Below are 14,891 nucleotides of genomic sequence, written 5' to 3'. Positions count from 1 at the left end.
GTGCTGTTGGCAGAAAGAGTGATGGGAGTGCCGAGAAAGTCAGTCAGGTAAAGAGCTTTTAAAAACCTAAACCCCCAAACTGTTAAGTATTCTGACTGTGACACAGATGTGTATTATTTCAAAGGTAGAAGTTTATTATCTCCCTTTTTAAAAGTTCTATTTAGGTGTTCCTAAGATCATGACATTTAACTGTCTCTCTTCATCCTAGTGAAGTAATAAAGCTTTTATAAACCTTTGTTGGAATTAATATCTATCTTGTCAGGAAAACAGACCTATTTTATCCAGTGTCATAGAAACTGATGACAGAATGAATTTAGACCATAACACAGTGGGAGTATTCTAAAGACAAATGCCTTAGTAAGACATTTATATTCTAAAAGCAATTTGTATGTATTATGGTTTATATTATTCAAGGTCCTTGAAAATAACACATATTTTATTGTCAACAAATTAGTGTAGTGTATACCTATGGAAATGAATGGTACAATAGCACAAGTCTAGAAACAGCTCAGACAGAATGGTACTGATGTATGTCCCTATGCAGGATGGCCAAGAAAGAAGAAGTGCATTGAACCTGGTATTTTCAAGGCTCCAGAGAAGTCAATAAACTTGTGTGTGAACACATTATCTACCTCTACAGAGTAACCGAGGAAATTAACATGTGCCAGGCAGGAACATGGCTTTTAAATGAGTATTCATATGGGACAGCACTTTGTGACAGTGTTGGTGGTGTTAATTCAGGCTCTGCCATTACATGATATTTGACACAGATCAAATCACAGCCCCCTTGCCTTGATTTCACCACACAGCAATTAGACTACTGATTAACTTAATCTTTATTAATCCAGTGGTTTACCAGAAGTGCGTGCTTCTGAGGAATAAAACATCCTGAAAGCATACTTAAAAAGAAACTCTGGTGGTAACAAAAAATGTAAAAATAAAAATTAGCTATTTGTGGGACATGCAGTTTTATTTCAAGATTGTTCTTCAGAACAGTCCAAGGATGTCAGTAGAAAAAAAAAGGGGGGGAAAAAAGTACTTGTATTTGGAAAGGCCTTGGAGTGCTGTGGAATGAGAATTGCCCACAATTGCTTCACTTGGGGAAGGCTGGTAAGAATCCAGTATCTAAATAATGATTAAGACACGCCTGAGGAAAACTAAGAGGCATTCAGTTCCGCGTCATTCCCATGGGGGTGCCTGTAGGCATCTCCGGCCGAGGTACCTTCGTTGGGCTGGGGCACTGCCAGACCTGCCTGCCTCCGGGTCTGTCTTTATTTCCAAGTGACAGGCCGGGGGACGTGTGACTCGGGACAGCGGCAGAGCACTCGCAGCTCCGGTGCTGCTCTCTCGAGCCCGTCCCAAGCGCTGCCGCCCGTCTTGTCCCGAGCCCCGCTGCCACCCGCGCTCGCAGGGCAGTTTCGGGAGCGGGCGCTGCCCCGAAGGGCGCATCTCCCCGCGGGGCACGACCCTGCCCGGCGCTCCGGACTCCGCCTGAGCTTCCCCCAGGGCCAGACTCCCGCCCCGGCCGCGGCACGGAGCCCGCGACTGGTCCGGTTTCCGTGCCCGCCCCGGGACGCCCTCACGGCGCGCCCCCCGCTCCCGCCCGGCCTCGGAGCGGGCCGGCCCCGCCCCTCGGGGAGCGGGGCGCGCGCACGGCCCGCTCTGCCGCGCCATTGGCTGGCGTGACCGCGCTGCGCGCTCCGGTTGGCTGCGGCCGCCGCCAGGCAGCGGCGGGGCCGGGCGGAGTCCGCCCGCCGCTGCCGCTCCCGGCGGGAGGGTGAGTTTGAGTCGCGGCCGCGGCGGAGCCGCCGGGCGGGAGGGTGAGTCCGCTTCCCGGTCGCTCCCGCGGGGACAACTTTTTTTTCCCGCGCGGGGCTGGCGCATCCCGATGGGGCGGCCGCGGCCGTCGGGCAACTCGCGGCCGCCCGAGCGGAGCCCCCCCAGGCTGCGGGTCCCGCGCCCCACCCTGGGGCAGCCGGCGGCGCGCGGCTGGGGCGGCCGTGGCTCGCCGGGGCGGCGGGGGGTGCAGGGCGCGGGGAGGAGGCCGGGAGGGGGCGGCGGAGTTGCCGGGGGCAGGGCCGGTGCCCGGGGGCGATGGAGGGGCAGGGCGGCACCCTGCCCCCGGTGCGGGGCGGCGCTCCGGGCACCGGCTGCGGCTTCCCCCGGTCCCTCGGGTCCTCCCGGCGCCCCGCCGGCATCCCGGCCGCGCCTGGCCGCCCGCTCGCCGCGCACCGCCCGCACCCGGTCCGGCCGCGGCGGGGCACGGCGGGCATCGCCGGGGCGTCTGGGGGCCGGCGGGGCAGCGGCGCCTTGTGCCGCCGGGAGAAGGCGGCGGGGGCTGCGGGAGAGACAAAGGAGCTGCTCCCGCCGCGTCCCCGGAGCGGGGCGGGCAGCGCGGTGCCTGGCAGCGGGCTCGGTGCCGCCGCGGACCCTCGGGGGGAGGCTGGGGCAGAGTTGGGCGGCGTGCTGAGGAACAGCTCCGTGCTGCGGACCCGTCCCGGGCTGCGTTCGGCGGTGCCGCCGCGAGCGGTGTGCCCGCCGCGGGGATGCGGGGGGCGGCAGCAACAGTTCGAGCCGCGGAGTTGGGAACCCGGGCCGGCAGCGCCGCGGCTGCAGGGCTGGTGCCTCCGCGGGCTTCCATTGGAGCACGTTCGATTGAAGTGGCCTTCCGTGTGCTTGGTGTGTCAGAGGTAGGGATGGAAGCAGAGATAGTGCCCCTGGATTTGTCTTGTCCCATGTAATCCCGACAGCCATCACGTTTGTTTCCCGTCCAATTGAATTCTAGCTCTCTGCCGAAAAAGCTCCCCAGCCTTAGGTTCGCAGGGAGCAGATTTGTGAACTTGAAGATTATCAAGTCCTGCTAGGATGGACCTTTCAGGAGTTTTAACATACGCTGCCAGTGTGTGAGGAAATGACTGTAGATGAGCCAAATATTAAAACTTCTACTACATGGTTGGTGTTAGGGTCCTTAGCTGCAAATTCAGATTTAGTGGCATTTTTTTAAGGCAAGCTGAGCAAATTGCGCTGCAAGGAGGCAAGAAGCAGTGTTATGAAGCAAAGCATAGAGTGACAGTGGTGACTGCATTTTGTGGTATCTGAAAGGCTTTTCTGCAGTTTTCCCCTCCAATGACAGACTTACATGCTACAGTGGTTTTTCAGAAGTTTTGTTTTCCACAATATCATTGAAAGGTTGGGGTTAGAAGGGGCCTTAAAGATCATATAGTTTCATGCCTCTAATGGCGTCTTGCTTTTGTTCTCTCCACCTTTCTGCAAGTTCTTTTATGTTATAAAAACTAAGTAATGTTGTATAATGTGGTCGAATTAATTTGCAATCTATTGTAGTTTCATCACTGAAATAGTTTTGGTAAAAGTAGTATACTTTGAAGTTGAATTTTAGATCCTTCTGGCAGTGTTTTTTGATTTATTTTTTCCTCTAGAGTTGGAAAAAAGTATAAACCCACTCATTTTGAAATACAAAACCCGTTCTGCTTCTCTTCTGTGATAATCTCTTTGTGAGGCAAGGCCCTTGTAATAGGCCTTTTATCAGAGGGATGATAATTTTGAGGAAGTTTGGTACTACTTGGGATGATTTATTAACTGTAACAATTCACTTCCTTGCAGCAGTGAGCTGTTTTAAAGGGACATGTTATATTTAATCAGAAAGCTTCTTCCAAGGACAAAGGCTATCAGGGGCAGGATCACGTTGGAATTCTGCTGGGTGGGTTTGCTTTCACTTGAGAGAGGCCATGGGAGACATGTTCCCAGGCATAGCCGGGTAGTTAAGTCACTTGGATTCTAATTTTGTGAGGACTTGTATCACAAGCATGTGTGTGAGATACTGTAGGGCTGGGCACTACGAGTGGTGTGTGTCATCTGTGTTTCACTTAGCACAGTGGGGCTGGCTCTAGGCTGGGAGACAAGCCCATTTCCTGATGCATGTGACTGGGTCAAACCTAATAGTAAATCACTGAGTTAAAGTCTCATTCATAGTACACATTCCTCTTAAACTCAGTATCTTGAACCTTCCTCATGTTCATGTCAGGAAATTGATTTTTCATTGAAGCCTACCTTAAGGTACATATTAGGTTGGCGTCTTAACCTGTCACTGACTTTAATATATGCAATGTGAAAATCACCTTGTTCATTCTGGAGGTTTAAATTGTTAGTTATAAAGTGTTGGCTGATGTCTGGTTATTTTAATTAGAAAATAAATGGTCTGATGTGACACTGAGTCTTTTTGAGGTTGTATGGAGAATGCATGGTTTGTAGAATGATTTCTTAGAGAAAAGTCCCAGGTTTCCCAATTCCCAGGTTTCCCTTTGGGACTAAGAGCTTGTGGAGTATCTGAGGCTTTAGGATGAAACTTTTATGAGGCATAAATGTTTATGTTGATGAGAATGTTAAAATGTAGTAGCTCTTGGGCTCTTAACAAAGATCACCTGTGCACTCAGCAAACATACAAAGCCTCCATGGGGAAGAGCTTAGGCTTAAATCCGTTAGGTGAATTGCCAGGTCAGGTTTCATTGCCAGCCCTTCCCTTTGACAGATGTGCTCTCTGCATAACCCAGCATGCTTCCTCTCTCACAAATGGAAGGCTGGGTGCAAAGCTGATCTGTCCTTAGGTCTCCCATGGGGCTGTGTGGGCAGTTCTGTTAGCAGAAGTGGAAGTTACACCTGTGAATCACCGCACTCACGCGTGTTATGTCCAGTGTTACCAAGCAGTCAGTCTTCCCAGAGCAAGGTGCATGAAATTCAGGCAGGAGATCTGATCTTGCTGTGTAGGAAATGAGAAGCCTGACAGTCTGACCTTCCCTGCCTGCATACTCTGTTTTCTTGTACACTTCAGAAAAACTGCAGCCTGCCCATCTGTAATTATATTCTGAGGTTAAATAGTTTGACTGGAGTGACCCTGTCTAATCTCTGAGACTTCCATGGGATTATGGAAATACAGCATGCTTAAAACCTGCAGTTTATATGCAGTGTCTTTCACTGTGTTGGCTTGTACTTGGTAGGATGTAGTTGAGAGAGGTTGTTGATTTACTGGAATCTTCCCCCCTTAGGAGAATTATAGCTTTTGTTTTGTTAATGCTGTTCCGTTTAATTATGCAAGTATATATATGTAAAAAAGACCTCTTAAATTAGAATTTTAGGCCTGAGATCTTTTCTTTAAATCTGTGTTTTCTTTCTGTTCCAGGAAAAAAATCCCTTTTGGCATTTGCTGTACTCAGTTGCTAGAATTGAAATGGTGACGTATGAAATGCACATTTGGAAGTGGAGAATGTGTTGGAATTAAAGTTTTTTTTATTAGCATCAGTTATTTAGAAACTTAAATTGGATTAGTTTACTTGAAATGCTTTGTGAGATAATCTTGGAAGGCAGCAACAAGGTGTCAGAATAAGGACAGAAATCTGTGTCAGCGTTGTTGAAGACAAGGAGTACTAAAGTATGAAAATGTTTCTAATGTGTAGCAACTGCATATTACTGCTAGGCTGTGTAGCTCTGTATGCCATTAAAATGTTTATTCCTGCAATGGCCAGGCTCTTTCCTCTATAATGTGTAAGTGTATGCCCACACTTTTTAGATGAAGTACTTCTGCATGAACCTGAGATTTTCTCTAAACTGACACTTGAATTACTTAAAGTTATTTGAAAGCATTTAAAAAGTTTTGCACAAGGCTGAGAAGTGAAATCCTTCTGCATTTGTTCTTTCTGGAAATCAGATTTCTATCAGAATTTGTGTTAGAACTTTTCTAGCATGAAAATTCAAATACTCTTGTATTAGATAGAAAGAAAAAAATCCGAAACACCAAAACAAACACCTGAAAGATCTAATAACTGTAATAGTTTTCAGCTGATAGCATTTCTAAATGGATATGAAGTATTTTCTTCTACTTGTGGTGAAACTGTTTTGAAGCCTTTGCCCTAATCAGGACCATGTTCAAGAGGAGCAGAATAAAAATAGCATCTTGGCCGAGTCTGTGAGGGCAGCTGTTATTTATGGCAATTTCTTTGGTCACATCCCCACATGAACTTGCATGCTTTGCTAACAACTGGAAAGACAGTGAGTGCAAGCAGTCTAACTTACAGCCAAGTGAGTCCTGAAATTGTCTGAATGTGACCCTATTTTGTCTTGTAGTGCCAGAAAGGGGAGGATGTTGGTGTAGGTGTTCGTGTGATGAATTAAGGGTTCTAAGGCTTCAGTTTAACTTCTAAATGGTTTGCAAATGTAAAATAGATGGGTTCAATCAACTGTGGTTGTTGGTAGCATTATTTGTTAGAACTGGAATCAATAAAGGACATGGAATTTGGACAGATATTTAATTATCATCACTCTTGTATGTGGAGAATGCCATGGAAAGTGAGGATGTGCATGAAATGTTTCTTAATTTATAAATAACTAGCAATGCTGAAGAATCATCTGAGTGTTGAGATTAAGACTTAGAAATGGGTTATCTCTTCAAAACAGATGTATGTTTTTGTTTTTCCATCTCTGACCTCTGATGATATGAAATGCTGTGTAGCAACTGAAGCATAGCAAAGAAATGTAGGTGAAAGCAATACTAGTAAAACATGCTTATTGCTGATGCAAAAGTTGCTAAGTATCTGTATTTCATCCTGATTGGCACAAGAGCTCTCATTCTAAACTTTGTGACAAAAAAATGTATACTTGGGGCACTTTTGATAGCTATTTAAGACAGCTTTCTTAGGCTATCTTATCTCATACCTTTACTTTTGTCTATTTGGAATCTAACCTTTATTTAAAAATAGCATAGCATGCTCTGAAGCTGCACTGGGTACTAATTAATACACTTCAGTGCTTAAAGCCATGCTGTCTCCTAAGGTTTCCTGCTGTTTGCACTGGATAAATATTTATGCTTCAGCAAGGCATTAATTTCAACCTGACGAACAGTGCATACAACTTTAATATTTTGCTAATGCTAAACACCATGATTCACTCATTTTGCTGTATTTTATTGTGGTTTTTTTTTAGGAAAGGAGGAAAAAAATCCCATTATACTTTAAATATGTGGTAGAGAATTATATCTAATACTCAACAATTAACCTATCTAGTAGTCTGAGTATTGTACAATAGCTAGTGCTGGATAATATAAGGTCTCCATGAGCACCTGGTTAATGGACAAGACTGTACTATGTAGTAATTTGTAAAAGTAATTGTTTTCTATTAATTTTTTTTCAATCCTTTAATACTATTTACTGTATTAAAGGAGACGACTGGAAAATATGTAAAAGCATTAAGTTGACCTAGTAAATTTTTAAAAATTACATTTGACAAGTTTTTAACACCAGCTACCTTCTCTGTCAGGATACTGTGAATATTTTCAGTGTACTGTGTAAACCATGTCAGGTGTGCTACAGTCACATCTCTACCTGAGGAAGCAGACTAAAGGATCTTCAGGTATAAAGATGATTCTTTATTTTCCCTTTTTTTTACTCCTTTGCAGTATTTGCTGGCTGAAGGAAATTGTGTTTCTTCCAGATTGGCAATAGGTAGACTGCAGCATCGTGTATTTGGTGTTAGGCTGATGAAGGGGAGAACAGTGTGATCAAAGTAGGGGAAGGAGCAGGGTTGAGGAGTTCCTTAACTCTTGGTACTTAGTGCTAAAGCAACAATTTTATGTTCCTTACAGCTAATTTAGACTCATTTTGCCAGTGAAATGCTGAGTATTATCCTACAGTTTGTGGTTGATAGCACATCTGGTTAAACCAATTACTATACACTCAGTTAAAAGAATATATTTCTTATTGACTTCCTTTAGGCTGTGCCAAAATACCTGCCTGCTTCATGTCTGTCACATGCTGCAGCTGTGCTACTGTTTTTACTCAGTTACAGCTTTTAGGCTCAATAAGCTGCAGTCTTTCCACTCACATCTCTTATGTTCCTAATTGTATTGACTCCGTATGTCAGGTGTAGAAAGACTAATAGGCTCCTGCATTTTTTTCCCTGCTTTGAACTAAATTCCCAGTGCAGCAGCCAGAGGAGCAGCTGAGAGGCTTGTGACAGTAATTCTGCACATCTGCTTACACGTGCATCTGCTGCTTTGTGAGTGCTGGTATAATATTTACCAATTTCTGCCTGTCTTAAGAGAGCGTGATTTATATTTAATTGTAAAGCTGAGCAGAAATTTTTGAGTTTCTTTACCCCCCTCCCTGTTTTCTCAGCAGCATTATGTGTTGGCACTGTAAATAAGGGTCATTTTCACAACAGTCTTGTTGTGATGAGACACTTCAGACAATCAAAGTTGTTCTCTTACTCAGTGAAACACAAAAAAGGAAACATCTGTTTTGCTTAGTCTGTAATGATACAGCTTGGAGTAACAGGATTCTGTTGTCTCAGCTGGAATTGGTTGAAGTTTTGTTGACTTTTCAGTGATGTGTACAAATATAGCAGAACTACTCTTCCAGCACTTCTGCATCATGCTGGGGATTGGCTGAGTAAATTTGCAGTCTCTGCCACTTTTAATTCTTTTGCTGCCTTGCTTTAGTTTGGTATATGTATTTTCAATATCATTCTCTTTGTTCTTAGACTGAAATTTAAGAGTATCTGAAGCATATGCATTTGCATTGGTTACCAAGGGTTTTAACTGGAATGGAATGGTTATTTGTGCAGTGATATTTTCTCCCAGACTGTTACTGGCAAACTGTAGCTGCACAGGGAAGAATGATAATGATTTTCCACCTAAAACAACGTAATCAGAGGAGATCTCTAAACTGTGCCGTTCCCTTGTATACATAGTGCACACATTCATTCATTCATTCCTTAAGGAAGTAATGGAAATCTTTGGTTCATTGCTATTTTAGTGGTATTCAGAAGTGGCTTAGGTTTTGTCCTGTTTTGATAAAGAAGTGGATGCTAGTTCACCTGTGCTCACTGCTGCTCCAGTCCTGTGAAACAGTGGCAGGAATTGCCTTAACCATGTACAGCCGCTTCTTGGTGTGGTAGAATAAAAGTCCTGTATAAATTCAGTAGGTGGAGCAGGATGTGGACACATTGGGTGTCAAGGGGAGAAGGAGCACCTAGATGAAGGTCCTGCTTGTACAGTAAATAGAGGAACTGACAAAAGTGGAATTAGAAAGTTAACTGAGTGATGAAACAGGAACCAAACGATGCCACACCCTTGAAGAAGTTCCTTAAATGTGTCTATAGATGTTAAATCAGAGGTGTATGATCTTGTTGTTTTGTGTGATTAACTCTCAAATGTCATATCATTTGAAAAGTGCCCATTCACTTTGATTATATTTGGGTTTTTTTAATCCAGTGTGATGGAGGTAGCTTTGCTCTGGGTTCACTGCAACACTTCTTTCATGTGCTTATGACAGTTTTTACAAGCAGAACATTTTGTGTCCAAGGGTTGTTAGGCTGTATTGATGTCCTTTGGCTCTGGTTCATCCAGTCCACTACGCCCCAAGTACATGTGCAATCAATGACCAATTTCCATGTATTGTCACAACTGTGCCTGCCATTCAAGTGGCTTCTCAGACATGCTTGTAAGCACAGTACACTAAAACAAGTTCTCAAGTTCACAGACCTGAGATTATTATAGAAATAAATTTTGACCACTTTGTAGTTAAGCTACAGAAATATTTACCTGGCTCTAAATCATCAAATCTGTGCTCTAAGCCAGTACTCGGAATTAATGACTGATTATAGAAGTACTGCTCACTTTTTCTAGGACTACTAGATATGTAGGATATGTAATAATGCCCTTAAAAGTCAGGCCTGTCTTGAGCAGAAGACATTGTGTGATTTAATGAGAATGCAAGTAATAGAAAGAGAAAAAGAAAATGAATGTATGCTCTGTTATTTTAAATCTTAAACTGTTTTCTGCTACTAAAGTGGTAACAATAAATTCTGTAGAAGCTTTCTGTTGCTGTGACTTTGGAATAATGGCAGATTACTTGATAATACCAATTAATTTGGAAATCTGAACTCAAATAAAGAGTCCTTCCAGAACCTGTATAATTTGAGTTTTTTTAGCTTTCTCTTTCTTAGAGTAATTAATATTCTGACCTTTAGTTGCTTTCATGAAATGGGAACTTTTATTTTAAAAGCTTTTTCATCTAACTCAAATTCAATCTAAATTAATACATCTCTTAACATAAGAGAATTATTATCCTTTTCAGCTTTGACAGTATTATGCTTTTGGGATTTGACTTTAAAAAAAAAATTACAATGCAGAGCAAGACATACAGGGTAGTAAATTCTCTTGAGACTTTGAGTTGCATATATTTTGTCTGTACTACAGCATTTATATGTGACAGTAGACCATTTAATGTATTGGATGTATCTTCTGAATGAGACAGAAGCGTGGGTCCTGCCTCTAAAAGTTTTAGTTGAGAAGTCATGTTCTTCTGTAGCTTGTAAAGTATGTAAAAACCCACAAAATTGTTCTTAGTTGCTCTGAAATGTTTTTCAGATGAATGTGTCTAGTCTTGTGAGTGTATGTGGATGGGCTGTTGTGGGGGTGCGAGAATGTGGAGGGATGAGGAAGAATGAGAGAACTGTCATGAAGAGATAAAGCATATTTCTCCTGAAACTGTTTAACACAGCTAAATACATGCATTGCATGCATATATTGATAATTTTAATTCTGTAATTTAACAGGGAGCAGTTATTGACCACTGAAACTAAGTCCTAAGGTTATCTGCAGTATTGATGCACCCCTCTTCTGGAAAATGTACCTTTGTATAGTTTTTTGGGGTTTTTCCCCCTGTGAAAATGAGCTACTGAAACACCTGTCAGTAGACTATCATAGATCTCTTTTTGCTATAAAATCTGGGGTGTATTCCTGATAGCAAGGTTCCTGCTTTTCTTTCATGATCTTTAGGATATGGTAGAATGGTACACTGGAGATAATATTTTGCAGATGGAAAGCCATCATGCTGCATTGGTAGGGTTAGGGTGATGGCATGTATCATAGCACTTATTTCAGATAAAGGTTCTGGAGTGAAAATGAAACCTTTCCATTGCAGTTGTATTTGATCATGTCTGATATTATGCTATATTGTAGATCTGCCCTGGGTAGCCCAGTGTGGTGACACAGCTGATGTGGAGAAGTCAGTGGGAGCCCCGGGGAGAGTTCCCTTTTCTTTGTGAAGGGCTGGGTGCCCTGGCATGGGTTTGGCCTGAAAGGCAGGCCTGTGCTTTACCAGCTAAGGCTGTCCTGGCACAGGAATAGTGTTCCCCAATTTAATGTTCCCACTGAAACCTTCCAAACCACAACTACTCACTCAGTTTCCTTTTCCCCCCTCCTCTGCAGTAGGGATGGAGAAGAAAATTAGGGGCACAAAAAGTAAAGATTACAGGTTGAGGTAAGAACAATTTACTGGAAACAGAAATTGAATAAGAAAGTGAACAGTAACAGCTACGCTATCAATAACAAACTGTACAAAATAGGCAAATAATTCACACATGATTGCTCACCATGCAGAACTGGCTACCCAGAGTGCTTCCCCTGGCAATGATGAGAGAATAGCATCTGGATTCTCACTATGTCCTTCCTAGCCACTGCAAAAATTAACCCTGTCCTGGCCTGATGCTATCATAATTCACTTCTGAAGCACCTGGGACTTTTGCAGCCCAATTCTCAGTTTGTGGGCTCCTTACATTTTATGGAGGCAGAAGGATGATGGAGTTGAAATGAAGTCCCAAGAGCTGGTACAAAATTTCTTCCTCATGTGGCTTGTGAAGTATCTTCTGAAGTTAGTGTCTGGCTTGCAGGTTGTCATGGTTTTAGAGGTAGACATCTCTGTTTTCCAAATTGAATGAGGTGAAGATACCTAGAGTAGGGTTGGAAATAGGCAGTCTCCTAAAATCTCATTCTTAGCCAGCAGAATTGGGAAGTTTTGGTCAAAAGTCTTGCATTCTAAATGTTGCTGCTAAAAAGTAGGTGAAGAGTCTCTCAAATCTCTGTCCTGCTTTGTGAACTGCATCTTTTTCCTTCTGGTAGGTCACTGCTAAACTACTTCCAGATGAATGCTTCTGGATTTGTACTGCCTGAAACTATGTGCTGTAATGGTAGAAGGTGTTAAAGTTGTGTCTTTTACAGTCAATGCTCAGAGATGAGGCACAGGCCCTGCTCAGTTCTCCACATGCTTTTTAGTCATACTCAAGCTATTGTGCAGCATCTGCCTGTGCATGCTTTACACTGAGAGCTTTTCAGCAGCTGGATTACCCAACACCTTTCTTTTCATATGGCTGAATGTACTGAACAAACTCTAACATGAGATGACTTGCAATTTTCACTTAGAAAACAAAACTTGGTTTTTAAAATTAGCTTGCAGCAAGTTGACTTCACAAATAGATTAAGTGTATAACTGCCTGTGAAGATAATACTGTGGTAGCATTGAAGGTTGAGGAGGCAAGGAACTGCATGTCACGGCATTGCTACCAAAATAATGCTTATGAGAAGATCACTGGTAAGTTCAAGGCTTAAATGCAATACTAATATCAAAACTGAAGCACACTTATTCTCTCTATAGTTTATTATATTTCGCTGTTTTAAATTTGCCTTTGGGTGACTTCATAAGGATGTAGTGTACTTTGGGCGTAGGGAACTAAGGTGTAAAAGAACAGTATGTTTGGGGTTCTGTAGAGAGTGTTTCTTGTATGGGGTGAACTTGTGCAGCACTGCTTTCTCTTGCAGAAGTGATAAGAGCACTGTGTCATGTACTGTGGAATTAATTGCCAGTTCACTGATGTTCTCAACACGAGTTATGGAAGCCTTGACACGCAGAAAGCAGACAAGATTTCTAAAGCTTTCTAATTCATTTATTTGGTTAAGCTTATGCTTGTACTCATTTTAATGTGACTTAATTTGAATTCTGTTTCTGTATGATGCATATAGTTATTATCTTGATTTTTCTTTGTATGTGTTGGAACAGTTGACTATATTAATCCAGAAAACGTAAGGACAATTAGGACAAGATTTTTCAATTATGTGTGTTTTATTCTGTCTAAGATTATGCTGTTTATATATCTGTTCTTTCTTAAAGACTCAATAAGATGTAAACAGTAATGTTTGCATGAAATAAAAATGGAAGCAAGTATATTTTAGCTTCTAAAAAATGCTTTGAAAGTAATAAATCTTACTTTATTTCCCTATAATGAAACTATTGATGAATTACAGATGATAGCAAAGCTAATGCTTGAGGATATACTCAATATGAAATAGCTCGAAAGAGTAGGGATTCTGCATGCCAGAGAATGGGGTGTACCTGGAGTAAGTTGACTTTCAGGTGGTCAAATTGGGCTGACTGTGGTTTTCAGCATGGCAGATGTACTTAGAGTGTGCATTTGTGCAGTAGGCTACAGGGAAGAAATAGTAAAGCAGGATTTAAAAAGGTAGCAAGCAAGAAGTAGAAGAGGACAATGAGAAAATAAAATTCAAGCTGTGGAAGTTATTTCCTCTTACTTCATTTTGGCACTGTACTGTTAGGGCTGCTTTTGTCCTGCTCAAACAATATAGATCTGATTTACTATGGCTTGTATAAATTGAAGTGAATATATCAGTGCTTGTAGTCTCTTATCTCTGTCCTGGTGACTTGTTTGACTGGCATGAGTAATTTGGTTGTTTTGGAAGACAATTCCCCTTGGTAGTAAAGGGTGAATACAAGGTTAGTTGAGTACAAATGTGGTTTGTAATTGATTGCTAATCTGAAATTGAGCAAATAAATTTGCCAGGAGTCAAAGATACGGATTAAAATCTTCAAAAGCCTGTGCTATTAGGAGTCTTACCTTCTGCTTGAGACTTTTTAGAAATCTTTAATCGCGAATGTTTTGGGTCATGTGTGCCTATGCGACTGTTTACCAGCAATGTAAATGGCCTTGTGGTTTCATGACCTCAACCACAGGTTTGTTGGTTTTTGTTTGGTTTTTTTCCCCTCTTGACAGAATTGAAAGGTTGTAAAAGACTGAGGTACAGTTTGATACATCGAGTATTTGATGCTTTACAGCCCAGAAACCTCCAAACAGTGTTCTGTGGTACTGGATACTTTGCACAAGAAACAACTGCATTTAAGACAGTTACTTATTGTTTCTGTATGGTCTAGCTGATGTATGGTTGCTTTCTGTAGACTGTTTTTTCCTTAATTGCTGGCACCAAAACTGAATTGAGGTCTGTCATCTGTGGCTGAATGTAAATTTTTAAAAATTGTAATGGGTATCATTCGGGAGGACTTTTCCATTTGGTGGGCAAATATCTATCACTTTGTCATATTCCAAGTGTTAAATTGTTGGAGAAGCATATGTGCATAGGATCTGGAAGTCTTTTTCAAATCCATGTCATGGAAGAATCCACTGACTCCTGACTCTTTAAGGCTGATGTTCCACATTGTGATAAAAGTGTAAGCTCTGGATAAGAGTGTCTGTCTATTGTTGCTTCTATTGTTGACAGAGGGGAGGGGAAAACTGAATAATGCCTTTGGCAAGATAAAATTAAAATTGACTGCAGTTTCTCTTCCTAAGGTTCAGTAATCTTTACAAACCACTGGAAACAAGTGTTCAGAACAGTTATTTTTGTGCGTTCACTACTTTATTGTGCAGAAGACTACAGAATGAGCATAGTGAACCAGATGAGAATTTCTGAAACCTTATTGCCTAGCAGTGGCTGTTAATAGAGGCCATGAAAGGAACTGAGAGAAAACTAGAAGAGTGTGCTAGGGGAGCAACCTTTGACTCCAGCTTTCTGAACTAGAAGTGTTTATATATTTAGTGGCTCTGGGTAGATTTTTTCATGCATATGTCCCAGTGGGTTTTTTTTTCTGTGCATTTATGTAACGTTCATGTACCTGGACCTCAATGCATTCTTCCTTCCTACGTTGTTTTTGGTAATTCTTGTTTGTTTTGAGCCTTCCACTTCTAGTGTCACCTAC

At 42.2% G+C, this 14,891-nt stretch overlaps 1 protein-coding gene across 2 annotated transcripts in view; it reads left to right on the top strand.

The window, feature by feature from the left end:
- Positions 1 to 1,777: 1,777 nt before the first annotated feature.
- Positions 1,778 to 14,891, top strand: part of HYCC1 (hyccin PI4KA lipid kinase complex subunit 1) — a 43,028-nt gene continuing 29,914 nt past the window's right edge. For both annotated transcript variants that reach the window (XM_058810429.1, XM_058810436.1), the window contains exon 1: positions 1,778 to 1,820. The gene's annotated coding sequence lies outside the window, so the exon portion shown is untranslated. The remainder of the gene's footprint in view (positions 1,821 to 14,891) is intronic.

The sequence above is a fragment of the Ammospiza caudacuta genome, chromosome 1, assembly GCF_027887145.1.
Source record: "Ammospiza caudacuta isolate bAmmCau1 chromosome 1, bAmmCau1.pri, whole genome shotgun sequence".
Taxonomy (NCBI): domain Eukaryota; kingdom Metazoa; phylum Chordata; class Aves; order Passeriformes; family Passerellidae; genus Ammospiza; species Ammospiza caudacuta.
Note: the sequence above shows the minus strand (reverse complement) of the source record. Positions and strands in the feature narration are given on the sequence as shown.